At 34.5% G+C, this 15,477-nt stretch overlaps 1 non-coding gene across 1 annotated transcript; it reads right to left on the minus strand.

The window, feature by feature from the left end:
* Positions 1 to 13,986: 13,986 nt before the first annotated feature.
* TRNAL-UAG (transfer RNA leucine (anticodon UAG)) lies at positions 13,987 to 14,058 on the minus strand. Its single transcript has one exon. It is a non-coding gene; the product is annotated as a tRNA-Leu (tRNA).
* Positions 14,059 to 15,477: the final 1,419 nt, after the last annotated feature.

The following is a 15,477-nucleotide window of genomic DNA, read 5'->3' on the forward strand; positions in this document are numbered from 1 at the left end:
ACCATCACCACCAATTGTATGGTCTTGGGTTCTTTCTCACAAACCATGTTCAGATAATATTCCCAACTATGGTACATTTCTGCAAATTCATTGGTTGACCGGTCGGTTGGTTGTGGTTTAGTTAAGTTAGGTTACGGTTTATTTTACAGAGTGCATTAGCTATGAAAATTTTTAGACTTTACCGAGTTCCTTATAAAAAAAAACGGGGGTGAATTTATTTAACTTCATTTTATGTTTGAATATTTAACAATGTTTCAGTTGTGTTTAACACATTTAATGTTTTTATAATAGTATTTTGTGTTTATTGTAATTGCAGTATTGTTTGTAATATTACAATATTGGGCAATTATTGTGTACTGTGTAAAAGAAAAAAATATTTACACATAAAATCTACCAGTAAAAAAAGATATAATTAAGAAATCTGTCTAATAAGGTCTTCATTTACCCTTAATTTAAGACGAGGTTAGTCAAAATAAAACACATTAGAAAAAGTAATAACCAACATGTAATAAAATGAAACATTAGGCCAAAATTATTTAAAATTCTGGATATAGTGACCAGATATAAAGAATAAGGAGTTCTTAACTAATAAATGCTATACAAAATTGGATGTAATGTGCAGGGAAAATGATTAGAATAGACCTAATATAAAAAACTAAACTAACATGCAGGTATGGAACACGTAGAGAGAATGGGTAAGGATAGATATCCTAAACAAATTATGCATTATATACCTAAAGGAAGGAGAAACATTGGTAGACCTAAGAAATGATGGACCAATCAATGAGTGCAACTAATTTGGAGCCGCAACAAGCCTTGAAAGGCTTAAAGCTTGGAGGAGAAGAAGAAATCTTTTGACATTATTAACAAGGTGGAAGAAAAAAAATAACTTCTTTATCTGCCCTCATCTGAATGTTTGCTTGTGAGCTACGCCGGTGGCTAATTAATCTATTGATCTTAAGATATACTAAAGTTTCACAATATACGTAACTAAATATGTTTTAATGTAAAAAATGTTTCCATGTATGAATAAGAAATTATTAAATGAAGCCAGTAACTTTATTTCCCCAACCAATAAAATGTACACTTGAGATATTTTCTGCCTAAAATTCACCACTCTCAACCTGTACTGAACCTGTGTACTTCAGATCCAGGGATATGTACAGGAAACACTAAACCAGATTTTCAACGAGCTTGGTAATACTATAAATAATACGCTACATTTTACATCCATACAAAGTACGTATGACACAAATGCTCAATATATAACAGAAAATCGACTACCCCATCCACTGTGTCAAGAATGCACGGCAGACAGCAAGAAGTCCATTCAGAACTACAGTTAACATGGAAAGACAACAAGGAATCGGAAATACCACAAACGATTGCCGGTTCTATGAGGTCAAATGGCCTAGCCCACTGGCGTGTGATACCAGAGTAGTAATACAATTCAGCCTTCCTCCCCCGGGTGCCATCGCCTTCCCCCAGACCGTCGATCGATGACACCCTCCATACTTGTACAGTCTCCGAATATAGAGCACGTCTACACTCGTCAATCCTCTGGAGTATTGTTTCTGTGTCTGTAACAGGTTGCAGAGCGCTAATGCATGAGACGTTTGAATTTATCTGCCTCATTGTCTTGCGAGGAATCTCTAGCAGACTCTGTGTAGGCACAGCACTGGATTATCCAGCTTGAATCCTCTCAGCAAAGAGTCTGAACTTTAATTACGGAGTAGTTAATGATTATTTTCTTCCAAACAAAACAGACGTGAGTCGGGCATTCTCTAAGCACTTCAAATACTTCATAGAACTTACTTCATGGTTTTCACTACCATAATTTTACCTTTCGACGATGCTAAATTTATAAGTTAGTAAAATTTAACAGACGATTCTTTTATCCGTTTCTCATAGAAGTAATATCTTAACTTTGAAATGTTTGAATTTCGTTAAAGTCAATTCGTGCTATCACATTACATATGGACCAGATGTTTTAATCGGTGTTTTATAAATCTGGTTGAGCAGTTACACAACTCACGGTAATGTAATAATTTAGCCATGAAATTTGAATAAAATTAATTACATAGTTTCTGATGGTGTTCTCGTGGAAATTTGCTTCGTGTAATGACATAGTATTAAACATTGTTAGCTGATTTAAAACATCTAAATACACTAAAATTCTTCCATACAATCTACTGACGATGCTTTTCACGGATATTGGTTGGTAGTTAATGAGGTCATTTTTATTTCCTTCCTTATAATTATTTGATATTTTCTGAAAGCACCCGGCGTTGTCCGGGTTGTCCTTTTTGCTTCTTTTTTAAATTAAACTGGTTGTTAGACTTTTCGCAAATCTCAGAAACTCAACTACAAACAGCCAAAACGAATTGTCTTTACTAAGCTTTCCTCTTCCATAAAGATGTATCTTTATATAGTGTCACTTACATAAATTAATGAACTTCTTAGCCAAATGCCTGAAAGGATTAACTCAATTTGAAAAAGCTGTACATCAGGCAACGGAAGAAAACATTTCATCACGTGTCTTGCGTTCAAATGTTTTTTAAATTGTATGCGTATCTTATATATATATACACACACACACACACACATACATACATACATACATACATACATACATACATACATACATACATACATACATACATACATACATACATACATACATACATACATACATACACACAAACTCCTTTTCAAATTTCAAGTGGTATTCCTAAATTTTTGATACTGAAATTTGAAATACTGTTCAATGTTCATACATCTCATTCATTAGTTTTACATCTTTCGTTTTCTATCGTCGCCTGGCAACCTGGATTGTTGTTATCGTTGATTAGACCTGAAGAGAATAAAACTAAAAAATCCATTGTTGATTACAGTTTACACAAACTAATCCAGTTGTTCCGATAATGTTATACGTGATTAATTACAAGTTATAGTTGTAATTCTTCCATTACATCTTCATTTCGTATATCCCGCTGTATATCTCATAAATTTCATTTCATTAGCCGTTATTCTGCTTTCGACTTTCTTCCTCAATGTCCATGCCTCACTGCCGTAACAATGTACAGGTCTCGCCAAGGTCTTGTATAGATGAAATCTAGTATGCCTTTGTACTAGAGAAGGTTTCATAATGTTAATTATTCACATTGTTTTGGTGCATTTAAAAATTTTGTGTGAAATGCCTACTTCATAAAAAAAAAAGATCATGTGTACCCGAAATATAAAAATAATTTATTCTTTCTAATATATTTTTTAATCTAAACATATTTTGCTAAGCACAGGGTATTTTCCTCAGAAGGCCATAATTTTAGTTTTTTCTTTATTGATTTTCATATCATACTTAATTTCAATTTTGTTAAAACTAAAAATTTAACGTTGTAATTCATCTTCTGAGGATGCCACCAGAGCTAAATCGTCTGCAAAAAGTAATGAATCTAGTTGTAAATGTCTACTGTGTTGTATATATCCATGAGGCATTCCTCATATATAATCAGCATGCCAGATAGGTTTCTATTCGTATAAATTTGTCTCTTCACTCTACTTATCCAGTAGTAGTGTCCCTCAACTTGATTTAAGTTTTCTAATTTTGTTGCAAATATAATAAAGTAGACCTATAATCTTTACAAAATAATGTGGTTCAGAGTCGCAAAAGGGAGGTATAAGAGTTCTTGATGAGTCTTGTTTTCAAATTAAAGGTTGCCATCGTCAACATATTAGTCTTACAAACAGAGTGTCTCTCTCTGAAGACAATCCCACTTTGGAGCTGCATTGTAAATATTACACTATATATAACACTGTACATGAAGGCACGCCTCACTAAGTTTCGGAGTAGCCCTGTTAATCTCCATGTGATATTAATAGTAGCGTGTTACCTTGACCTCTATTTGAAATGTCTGCCTGCATCCATAATTCAAACCAAGTCTTTCCGCCTCCATGTACTCACGGACTGTCACATGATAAAAGAAATCGTCCTTCTTCCATTCAATGATTAACTATCTAGATGACAGAATGTTAATCTTTGGTTACTTTATTTTTAAACCTTATAAAGAACAAAAACGTTCTTTCAGAATGCGATATCTTTATTATGAAGTCTTTTAAATGACGTAATTATTACATCAGTACTTATTGACAGATCAATGGAATTGTACTCACGTTATGATATTATTTTTAGTCTGTTCCTTAATAGAAAGGTAAAGAATACCTATTCATACAACATTTGGTACCCATAAACCATTACTACAGCATATAATATTACAGTATCAGTAGATTTTTATATAACTTCAAAACGAAATTATTTCATCTTGATTATAACTTTTAACAACAAATATTCCTACACAACATAGAACAGACACATATACTAAACAAAGACAACAACAAATACGCATACAACATCATATATTGGCACAGATTCGTAGACGACATACTAATACTGTACAAAGGAAACAAAAGACAGATTCAAAAGCTACATCAATACATAAATAAAGCTACACTACACATTAGAAATTGAAGGCAACAAATCCATAAATGTTTATACATCACAATAACAAAAGACGACAACAAACACACATTCAAAATCTACAGAAAAACAACAACGACACATACACAATACATCCAATCACCTAACACAACACAAACAAGATGCATTCCAAACAATGGTACACATACTACTCAACATACCTATGAGCCAACAAGACTACAAAGAAGAGCTAAACACAATCAAATACATAGCATAAGAAAACGGATACAACCCTAACATAATAGACAACATAATAAGAAAGACAAAACATAATCACAAAAAACATAATACAACACAAACACAAGAACACAATAAATACATCACACTAACATACGAAAACAAAAAAACACACAAGATTGCAACCTCATTCAATAAATTAAATTACAACATCGCATACAGAAAAAATAATGCTCTAAAAAACATCTCAACACACAAACAACACAAATAAATAAATATAACCACACAAGCGTGTACAAACTCAAATGCAACACCTGCAACAACTTCTTCATAGGACACACAGGCAGATCATTTCAAACACGTTACAAAGAACACATCACAGCCATAACAAAACTACAAAACACTTCCACATATGCACACCACATCACAAATGGTAATCACACCTACAGAGACATGGAAATTCTACATATTCAACCAAAAAGCCGGAAACTAAACACACTAGAACAATACGAAATATATAGACACACAAAAACAGATCCAAATTCTCAACACACAACTCAATTTCAGAACACACACACTCTTTGACCCCACATTACACTACACAAACAGACCCCCACAGGAAACACAAACAAAAGGCGCCAAGACCAGCACCAACCAGTTCTGAAGATGGCCCATAATAGGCTGAAACTAGTTAACCATGTACTGTAATATTTAACAAGCGAATGATATGTAACACATATTCCGAAGTTATTTCTTCAAAGTGTGTCACTATTTCTAATGACATTATTCTTCAATACTAAATTAAATGCGTAACTAACATTACAACGTATGAGTCCGCTATTGTAAACAGAGAGATAATAATGGATTCGCAAATCAATGTCATTGAATGTACAGAGTGAACCATAAAATTATAACGCAATTTAAGAACTTCTAAATATAAGTACCTTTCAAAATTACTAGGTCGTAACTCCCCTTCAGAAGGCATATACGGTACATCAAGACTTACTCTAAAACAGAGATTTAAGTGAAAAATATATCTTAAGATACAAAAATGTTCCTAAAATTAACCTTAAACCTTCGTTTGAGAAGTCTTTTTCTCAGATGGCTCGAACACTTACTTGACACAACTCATCATCAGCTAGATTGCAGACCAAGTAATATACGAGTACGTACTTATTTCTAGGAATTCTTCACAGATTTTCAACCGAACTCCGCAATATACTGCTTTCTATTCCATAAAATTTTTACTGAGATGAAATCATTTTCAAGTAGACCTACACCCTATCTATAAAAATGTTAATGCTTACAGTATACTTGGGGTAGCTTATTTAAAATAATTTTTAATCCACTTTATTTATTACAGAAGAAAATAATTAAAATATATCTTCATAAACCCATTGCTTTTCCATCTCAAAAATTCTTTTTAGATTTTTAATGTTCTTAAAATAAGACAAATTTATTATATTGTATTAATACAATTCATACATAAAAATCGAAATAATTTTGAATTGTATTCCCATAGTTATGAAACAAAAGGTATGAATTCTTTGAGATTGTTTGAACCAAAATGCAACACTGCTACAGTATTTAATCATAGTAGTCATTTAGGCCCAAGAATATATAACAAATTTATATTTAAATATTCTAATCTTATCAATCCTAATACTTCTAGTACTAAATTTAAAAAGTTATGTATGGATTTTATAAATAATGAAAAATTGTAAATTTAAATTTAGTCTATATAAACTTATTGTGTGGTAGACATAAGACAAATTATTGTATTATATACCGTACTTCTTAATTTAAATTCAGGAATTCGCCCCCGAGCACGAGTTCTACTCTTTCAGGGTTGAGCTAAAGTTTTATCTGTTTATATTATACTTTATGTTACAATTATCAAAATAAATAAATATATAACTTAAATATGGGTAGTGATTCAGTTTGTGTTTTTATGACTATACACAGGACCTTGGGGGCAGCATGGTTTCATTTCTTAAAAATGGTATTTCCATGGTTACAATGAATTTGTTTTTATCTCTATTGTAGGCTATATTATTCTGCTTGAAAAAAAAAGACGAGAGATTGCGGCATAAAATGAAGGTGTTTCAGTCCCCCACAATGGTTCGGAAAAAAATGTAAAGTCTACTTCAACACCATCTAGATTAACCATTTACTACATTTATGACAAAACCGACTCAGTTGCTGAAAATTACAAAATGAACAGTGGTGGACCACTTATAGGCCGATCCCTTGAAAACAAGCTTTTCTTACGTAGTTCAAGCAATCTCCTGGTCACTTGTAAGAAAATCTTGTTGACGCACGCGGTCATATCATATGCAACGATGTGGAGGTAGAGAAGGACCAATGCGATGGCCAGCAATCTCGTCGGATCTCAATTTCTGTGATTTTTGGCTATGGGGTATGCTTTAACAAGCCACATAATTTTGACGATCTGCGTGAGAGAATAACGGATGTAATTGCAGCGATTTCACAAGAAATGTGCATTCAAGGTTTGCATACCACATATAGACGGTTTCTTACATGTGATGAACACGATTGTGAACAAGTGGAGAAATTCTGAAGTTAGTGTACAGTATAATAGTGTGAATCATTATCCGTATAGGATTTAACATTTTTGGAGACATACTGTATATTAAACATATTCTGTATGAAGTACTGTAGTGCTTTATCATTCTGTGAAATTTCAAATAGGCCTAATTTTTTCTGTTGGCTGCGCAGAAAACTTTTCTAGTCCACGTGTTTTGTATGTAAATAGTAAGGTATATTCTAGTAGGCGTAAACGTGTAGAAAGTTCTACTGACAATAGGTCACAGCCTTCCATAACCGATGACGATACCAAAATATTTATTTCAAGTAAGAATTCGGATGAGCAAGTATTAAACTACAGTACACAGGAAAACTACCTTATACCACCAACTAAAACCTAATTACTAAGTAAACACGTCTGATATTAACAATAATTAGAGAGTAAATGTGTCATGAAGGAAAACAATGGCAGAAAGGAGAGAGAGAAAAGGCGTGGCATGATAAAAGGAAACCGACTCATGGTGTTTAACTTGCATGTTGTCGCTTTACATAAAGCGATGAGAGAAGCTGACGGATAATTGCGAAGGAAGTTGTGAGCTAAATATAACAGTGATTAAAGTAATGAGATAATTGCGTTGGAAGTGTTCTGAAAATAGTCTAGCTGCACTTTTCAATATAGAAATGAAAGTATTTTACTGGGTGTGAGAAAGGCGAGCGAGTCGTAAATAGAGTCACGAGTCAATTTGGATGGGCATTAGCCCACCTAAGCTCTTCCGTTGGCGCCGTTCCTATCGACGACGACTCGTTCTGTTACCGGGATCTGACCTTCGTTGGCGGAAAATGTATGTATGTATGTATGTATGTATGTATGTATGTATGTATGTATGTATGTATGTATGTATGTATGTATGTATGTATGTATGTATGTAACTTATGTAATGTTAATGTTATGTTTTATTTAACGACGCTCACAACTGCAGAGGTTATATCAGCGTCGCCGGATGTGCCGGAATTTTGTCCCGCAGGAGTTCTTTTACATGCCAGTAAATCTACTGACATGAGCCTGTCGCATTTAAGCACACTTAAATGCCATCGACCTCGCCCGGGATCGAACCCGTAATCTTGGGCATTGAAGGCCAGCGCTATACCAACTCGCCAACCAGGTCGACTGTATGTATATATGTATGTATGTATGTATGTATGTATTTATTTATTTAATCACATTGCAATTGGGTAAATACCCGTTAGCAGTGGTAGTTAATTACACTCAATAATGACAATAAAAATACAATTAATAATACATTAGTAATAATAATAATAATAATAATAATAATAATAATAAACAACAGGGAGCATCGTAAATTAAATGAAGCACGATCACTTTAAATAACATTTAAAATAAATCTAATTTGTATCTTAACCATAAGTTCGCCCAAAAAACCCACGAGTATGATATGTTCATACATGCACAAGTACCTTTCAGCACTACACTCATTTCGCTGTCAACTCACTCACTGCACTAAAACTACGACACATTTCACTGATACTATCCTGATTTCACTAACACTTCAAAAACATTTCACTACTTTGCACTGCCACAAGAAACTAAAAAACTTCACTGACACAAACACACTTCACTGACAAAACACACTTTACTGACACAACACACTTCTTCACTGATACAACACTTCAAATAACACACCTTTTAATTAGTGTGCATAATATAGTACCGTCTATTAATAAAGTCTTAAGCCTATTTTTAAATACATTTTTGGTTAATGATTCGCATCCAATCACAGTGCTCACAATAATCTCAATGGAACATTTTAGAACGCTCTAGTGATTAAATAAATACATAATTAATTATTTTCATTATTAAAAGCAGCGTTATAATTCTGGTCCTCGCACATTAGCGTGTGAATAATTGTCGCATTTCTGGTATCGAAACAAATTTCAACGAAACGTCATATGTTTGCTATTTGTACTATCACTGTGCTTGTAAGTGAAGGTAAACATAAATTACTTACGATTTTCAATCTTTTAGACTTCTAACTTTACAATCTTATAAAGTAGGCCTATTTCGTGTTTGAAGGATGTAATAAAAAGGAAAGATTATTTATTTTAAAACGGAATACAGAACTTCAGTGACTATTTATTGCCTGTTGAACATCAAATTTCACATTACATTATTGCGATTGACTGCACTCAGATGAAAGGCTGGCTGTTACTAAAAATAGAAATACAATCGACAGCGTAATTACTAATTATATTGCAGTATTAAGAAAATCTAATTATATTAATAAATGCATAAACTATCGGATATACAAACCAGAGAGAAAAAACTATGAAGCAGTGTGGCCATTGACTCTTTATCGGAGGAACTAAAATTGTCCGTCCCTAAAGACAGGCTCAAAAGTCTCCCGTAATGAAATTAATAATAGTTAAATCAGCTTGAAAATAGAATGATTGTTTGACTGGGTTTTTTTTCCGAGGTTCTCCTGAACCGTAAAGCGAATGTCAAGTCAAGTAATCTATGGCGAATCCTCGGCCTCATTTCGCCAAATACCATGTCGCTATCACCAATTCTATCGACGCTAAATAATCTAGTAATTGAAATAGCGTCGTTAAATAATCAATAAAATTATCTACTCATTCATTCATATATTCACTTCTTTAATTAAGTAGTAAACCAATGATTTGTTATTAATCTCCAAAATTACCACAAAGCCATTAAAATGTATTGCACATCCTTAAATGAAATTATGTCAGATGAATGAAGAGGTTGCAAAAGTGTTGTTACTCGTAGATTAAAGTTAAGCTTAATAAGAATGTTCGCTTCTCAGTAACACACTGATTTGTGTACAATATTCTACGGCAGGGGTTGGAGGTAGCATGAGTATTAATTCACATTGAAGAGTCGAGAGGGTGTAAAACAATGAGCGAGTATCTGCACAAATGCACCTTGAGGGCCTTGGTGTGTTCGCTCGTGTTTTCCTTTGAGGTTAAGTTAATGGAAACTGCGGTTAATGCACATTTCAAATAATATACTGCTATACTATTCCCAAACACACGTCTTCCGATGTAATTGTGGATTTAGGAAACAACAACGAGCAAGAAAATCGAATGCTTTCAAAAACCGTGGATGTTCAACTGGCGGATTCAGAAACTGTGATGTTATATCTTATCAGAGATTAAGAACAGAGCAAAATTAAATGTCATACAGCATAATAAAGCAGACTGAGAAGAATAGAGCCAACAATAAAAGAGAGCGAAAAGGGAATAAAATAAAAACAACATAATAATATAAAATAGTCTAGAATAGAATAGCATATGATAGATAACTAAGCAAAGCAGGTAAAAAATATATCCAAACATAGCAGGTAAAAAAAATATATTAAAAAATAAATGTGTAAAATAAAATAGAGCAGAAAAGAAGAGATTATAGTAAAGGAAAACTGACTACATACCGACTCGAATCTTTGTCGAGATTCTAGCCATGTAAAGAGCTTCAGTAGTACTAGTTATTTTAGACTACATACTATAGAAAAACTAAGGTAAAGTAGAACAGAATTTGATATAGTAAGAGTACAATATAGTAAAACAGAACAGAATAGGGTAGAGTGGAACTAATTGTGGAAAAGTAGAATATAATAAGCAGAGAAAGGAATTTGGAGTGTTATAACGAATGGTGAAACCTAATATAGATATTCGTAGCTCAGTGACTGTCAAGCGAGCTGCGTCATAAAGCAAGGACGAGTACAGTCCACTTCATACAAACTTACACGCAACGTGCTGTAAGCGTATTTCAGAAAAAACATATGTTATAGTCTAATGACATATAGTGGCCTACATAAATAATTTGCATTTCATTTTTAACTACATGTGTTTTTCTTGGCAACGCACAGACACCAATAAACAAATACAAATGTACATAATTAAATATCGATCTCTGCGTCCTTGCGTATCACTGGAAATATTGATGGCTGATAGACAGTTGTCTTCTGTATGGAACTCGCCTCTGAATATGTATTTCTGTCAGGAGCGTGTTAAATTAAAACCTTTATTTACAATATTATGAAATGTGATAATATGTATACAACGTATACTACAGTATTTACAATATATACAATATACAGTACTACAATATTTACAACATAGCCTAATACAGTATCATTAAATGTTGAAAAAATGTAGAACCAAACGAAATGGCATTTTCAAATTAATGCTATGTTTTGTTGATGAAACAATTATTCTTGTTGTGCCTTGTTATAATAAATTGTAAATATCATTTTCAAATTTTCAAAATACAACTTTGGTCTGTTGCAAGGAAGGAAATTTTTTATCATGGAAAAAGTCCGCTTTACATCTGCAGAAACAATTGGAGAGTACTTGAAACAAGACACGTCAATTAAATTCACATTTTGCAAGCTTCTAACCATGGCCCCCATCTCTTAAGAACTGGACATGGGGGGAGCGACAATTTAGGGAACTGTTTCATGAATTTTGATACTCGAGCTGGAGCTTTTACAAATATAGTCTTTCAAGTTTGTATTGATAGTTGGTTTCACTTTCGGCATTGTACCTGCACTTCACTACTCTGAACTGCAAACCTGCATGTTGAAGTTCTTATGCGACAATTGTCCCGTTCACCTGTTGTTGACGTGCAGAGATCTGCGAGTATGTCATGGACGGGAGGACTTGGTATAAAGGTTTGTAAACAAATGGCTGTGTAGATGCCAATACTAGCTTTTACTGCTCCAAATTCCGTTCCCTAATAATAAGTTACTATAAAATAATTTGCTAAAGTAAAATATAATATGGTAAAACAGAAGATAATAGGTGAAGTAGAATATATTAGGGTAAAAGAGAACAGAACACGGTAATGAGAAACTTTATCAATCAGAATGGAAGAGGATAGATTAGACCAGCATACAGTAGCTTAAATGTAAAAAAAAAAAAAACAATAATACCTAAGCTGTATGCATCACCTAAGCCGAATTTGTACTCATTTATAAACTGTTTTTCAACATAATTCACTGCAACCCCCAGAATCGTTGCATTATTCAACGGAAAGCAATCGAAAACGATTAACTGTGAATCATTTAACACATGGCCTGCATCGAGTAAAACGACATTTTCTGATTTCTGTGTGCTGGAAGCGTCAGGGAACTGGGAATGTTTGTTGTCCGAAATCAATCCTAAAATAATACGATCACAGTTGTCAGCTTCGCAGATACTGCGTGTGAAAGTAGCAGGTGTTAATGTTATTTCATAGAATTAATAGCTACGAGTATTACTAATTGAAAAAGAAGTAGATATACGCATAACAGCGGTGCGAACGACAAATTATTCTCTGAAGCAAATCATTACTATTTTTCGTCAGACCGGTCATCATCATCATCCTTTCAATCACTAGATTCTGAAATCCATTGCATATTAAAATGGCATCACGTTCTCTTCGTTTTACCATATTTATTATTCCGTCTAGCCCGTAAAATTGTTTGCAAAGTCATTTTTAGTCTATTTATAGCTCTGCATGTCAAAATAAAATAGTGAATAGTAAAACATATCAATATGTTTAAAATAATAAAATTGACTTTCATATCTCTTCTACACCACCACCTATAAAAAACTATCAATATTAAAGACCGATTATTTAGTCCTGACAGCTCAACGACGCGAAATAGGGGAAATACGAGTAATAGTAGTGGGGAAAGCTCCGGAGTAGAGATAAGGGCGAGCGGTCAGTAAAGGAATGCAGTACAGCTAACTGTACTAGAAACATGCCACTCTACCGCACGCATGACATCCGATCGCTCTGAAGGCAAGCTACTGACCCCTTGGCGTAACTAAATGGACTCGCCAAACCCAGGCGTACATTGTCGGCGACTGTCAGGACTAAATATGTACATTATGTTGCATTATTCAATACAGCAAATGAAACTGACAAATCTGTAAATGACTTCAGTAAAGCGCCTGATCAATTCTAAATTCTCACACCTTCACATTGAGGAAACAAAAAAAAATGCCGAAAATAAAAAAAATGGAACATCCCAATCTTGAACCCAGAAGTAATCCCACAAGCACCACGGAAAACAGCAGTTGCAGCCTTCAGGCTGCTTACAGGACACGATTGCTAGGCAAGCCACTTACATAAGCTATAAATTCTGAATTCATCATTGTGTCGCTGTGCAACAGTCAAGAGGAGATGAACGAGAACCACTTGAAGACCTGCAATGCATTATCTGCAGAAGACACTGTAGCCCAGAAGTATTAGATAGCACGAATGCTAATGGCTTCATTGCAAGATGCAAGGCATTGAAACAACAACATTATGTCCTCCTTCAAGTCAAGAAAGTTTTGTCTGAAGAATTTTCTTATTACTAAAAACGGTAGTGTTATTCAGGTAGCTATTTTTAGTGTCTCATCGGATATAGCACTCTACTTTAATGTATTATCACCTTTGAATCGAGAAAAATTCGTTCCGGCACCTGGAATCGAACCCGGGACCTCTCAGCTATGCGCTCTGAGCGCTCTTTCCAACTGAGCCATGCCGGGACACGATCCACGGTGCCGGTTGAACTCTTCTTATTGTAATATTCAATGAGGGTGGCGAGACCTCATATAAATGAATATGTGATCTACTTTAATGTATTATGGATTTATTAATTTGTCCTACAGAATAATCTCTGTAATGTTGACAATTAATATTTGAGGAGAAAAATTCGCTCCGGCGCCGGGGATCGAACCCGGGTCTTGATTCTAAGTACCAAGCTCTCTGACCACTGAGCTACACCGAATTCAATCCACAGCAACGGATCGAATCTTCCTCCTTCAGTGTTTCCTTTTGTGGCCTGACTCTAATGGCAGTTGACACTAGACATATACGTCAACATATATGCCTAACTTGGCGAATTTTTCTCCTCAAATATTAATTACTTTAATGTAGTTTAAAAATAGTCTGAAATCAGAGTTACAATACCCTAGAGAAGAATCAAATTATGAATTAGAAGTTATCCCCTTTATACTAAAATATATGATGACAGATTGGATGGTACATTACAAACAATGCAAGATGATAAATTGAATAACAAATCTTACATTATAAAAAAGGGCCGAACTCAGAAAGGGAGAACATGCTTTTCACAGCCAAATCCGTATAGTGAAGAAGAAATGCACTGTATTTCATTTCATTCTGTGTACTGAACATGAGTAAAATCCGTGCAATATTTGTGAAATTCCCTGAAGATAAATCTTATTTACGTGAAAATATCGAAGTTAATCCTCGTATTTCACAGCGTCACTATATTCTCTCAGCACTTCGTATAATAACAAAGTAGACCTATATTCAACTTTTGATAGCACTATTTGTTTGGCCATCATTTTCGCAGTTAGGTGCTCTACATCACGATGGTAGGAAACAAAGCCCTGGATCTAGAGAGTAAAAGCTTTTCTAGAGGCTAGCGAGAACCGGCGATCTGGAAGAAGTGAGCACTCCCTATAGAGTCAACGGCCCGAGGACGCTACAGCAGAGAACAAAGAACAAAGAAGGGAAGTTGCGCCTGTGGGCGTGGAGGGGTTGGTAGCAGCGGGATACTTGTGGCGTGGGATAGAAAATTACACCGTTCTATGCAAGTGTAGCTTTCTTTCTTCAGCGCCGCAAGCTTTCGTTCTTCCTCTTCCAAAAGCCAAAGTTCCCACCGACCCGAACGACTATAGACCAATCAGTATCCTGCCAGCCATATCAAAAGCACTGGAAAGAATCGTACACAGACAAATTACTAACTACATGAACGAACACAAACTATTCGACAAGTATCAGTCAGGTTTCAGAGCTGGACACAACACAAGCACTGCTCTACTTAAAGTGACCGAAGACATTCGTGAAGCAATCGACTCTAATAAAGTAACAATACTAACACTTCTTGACCTTAGCAAAGCTTTCAACTCTGTAAATTTCGACCTGCTCACCCATAAATTGAGAAATCTGCATTTGTCAGAGACTGCTGTGAGTTGGTTCGAATCCTACTTACGGGAAAGACAACAATGTGTTGTATCCGGGAATCGAAGCTCTTCCTGGCTTAACATAACATCAGGTATACCACAGGGTTCGGTACTCGGACCATTGTTGTTCACAATATATGTCAGTGATATTACATCTCATGTAAGGCATTGTAACTATCACTTGTATGCTGACGACCTTCAATGCTACATCTCTT

The sequence above is a fragment of the Periplaneta americana genome, chromosome 13, assembly GCF_040183065.1.
Source record: "Periplaneta americana isolate PAMFEO1 chromosome 13, P.americana_PAMFEO1_priV1, whole genome shotgun sequence".
Taxonomy (NCBI): domain Eukaryota; kingdom Metazoa; phylum Arthropoda; class Insecta; order Blattodea; family Blattidae; genus Periplaneta; species Periplaneta americana.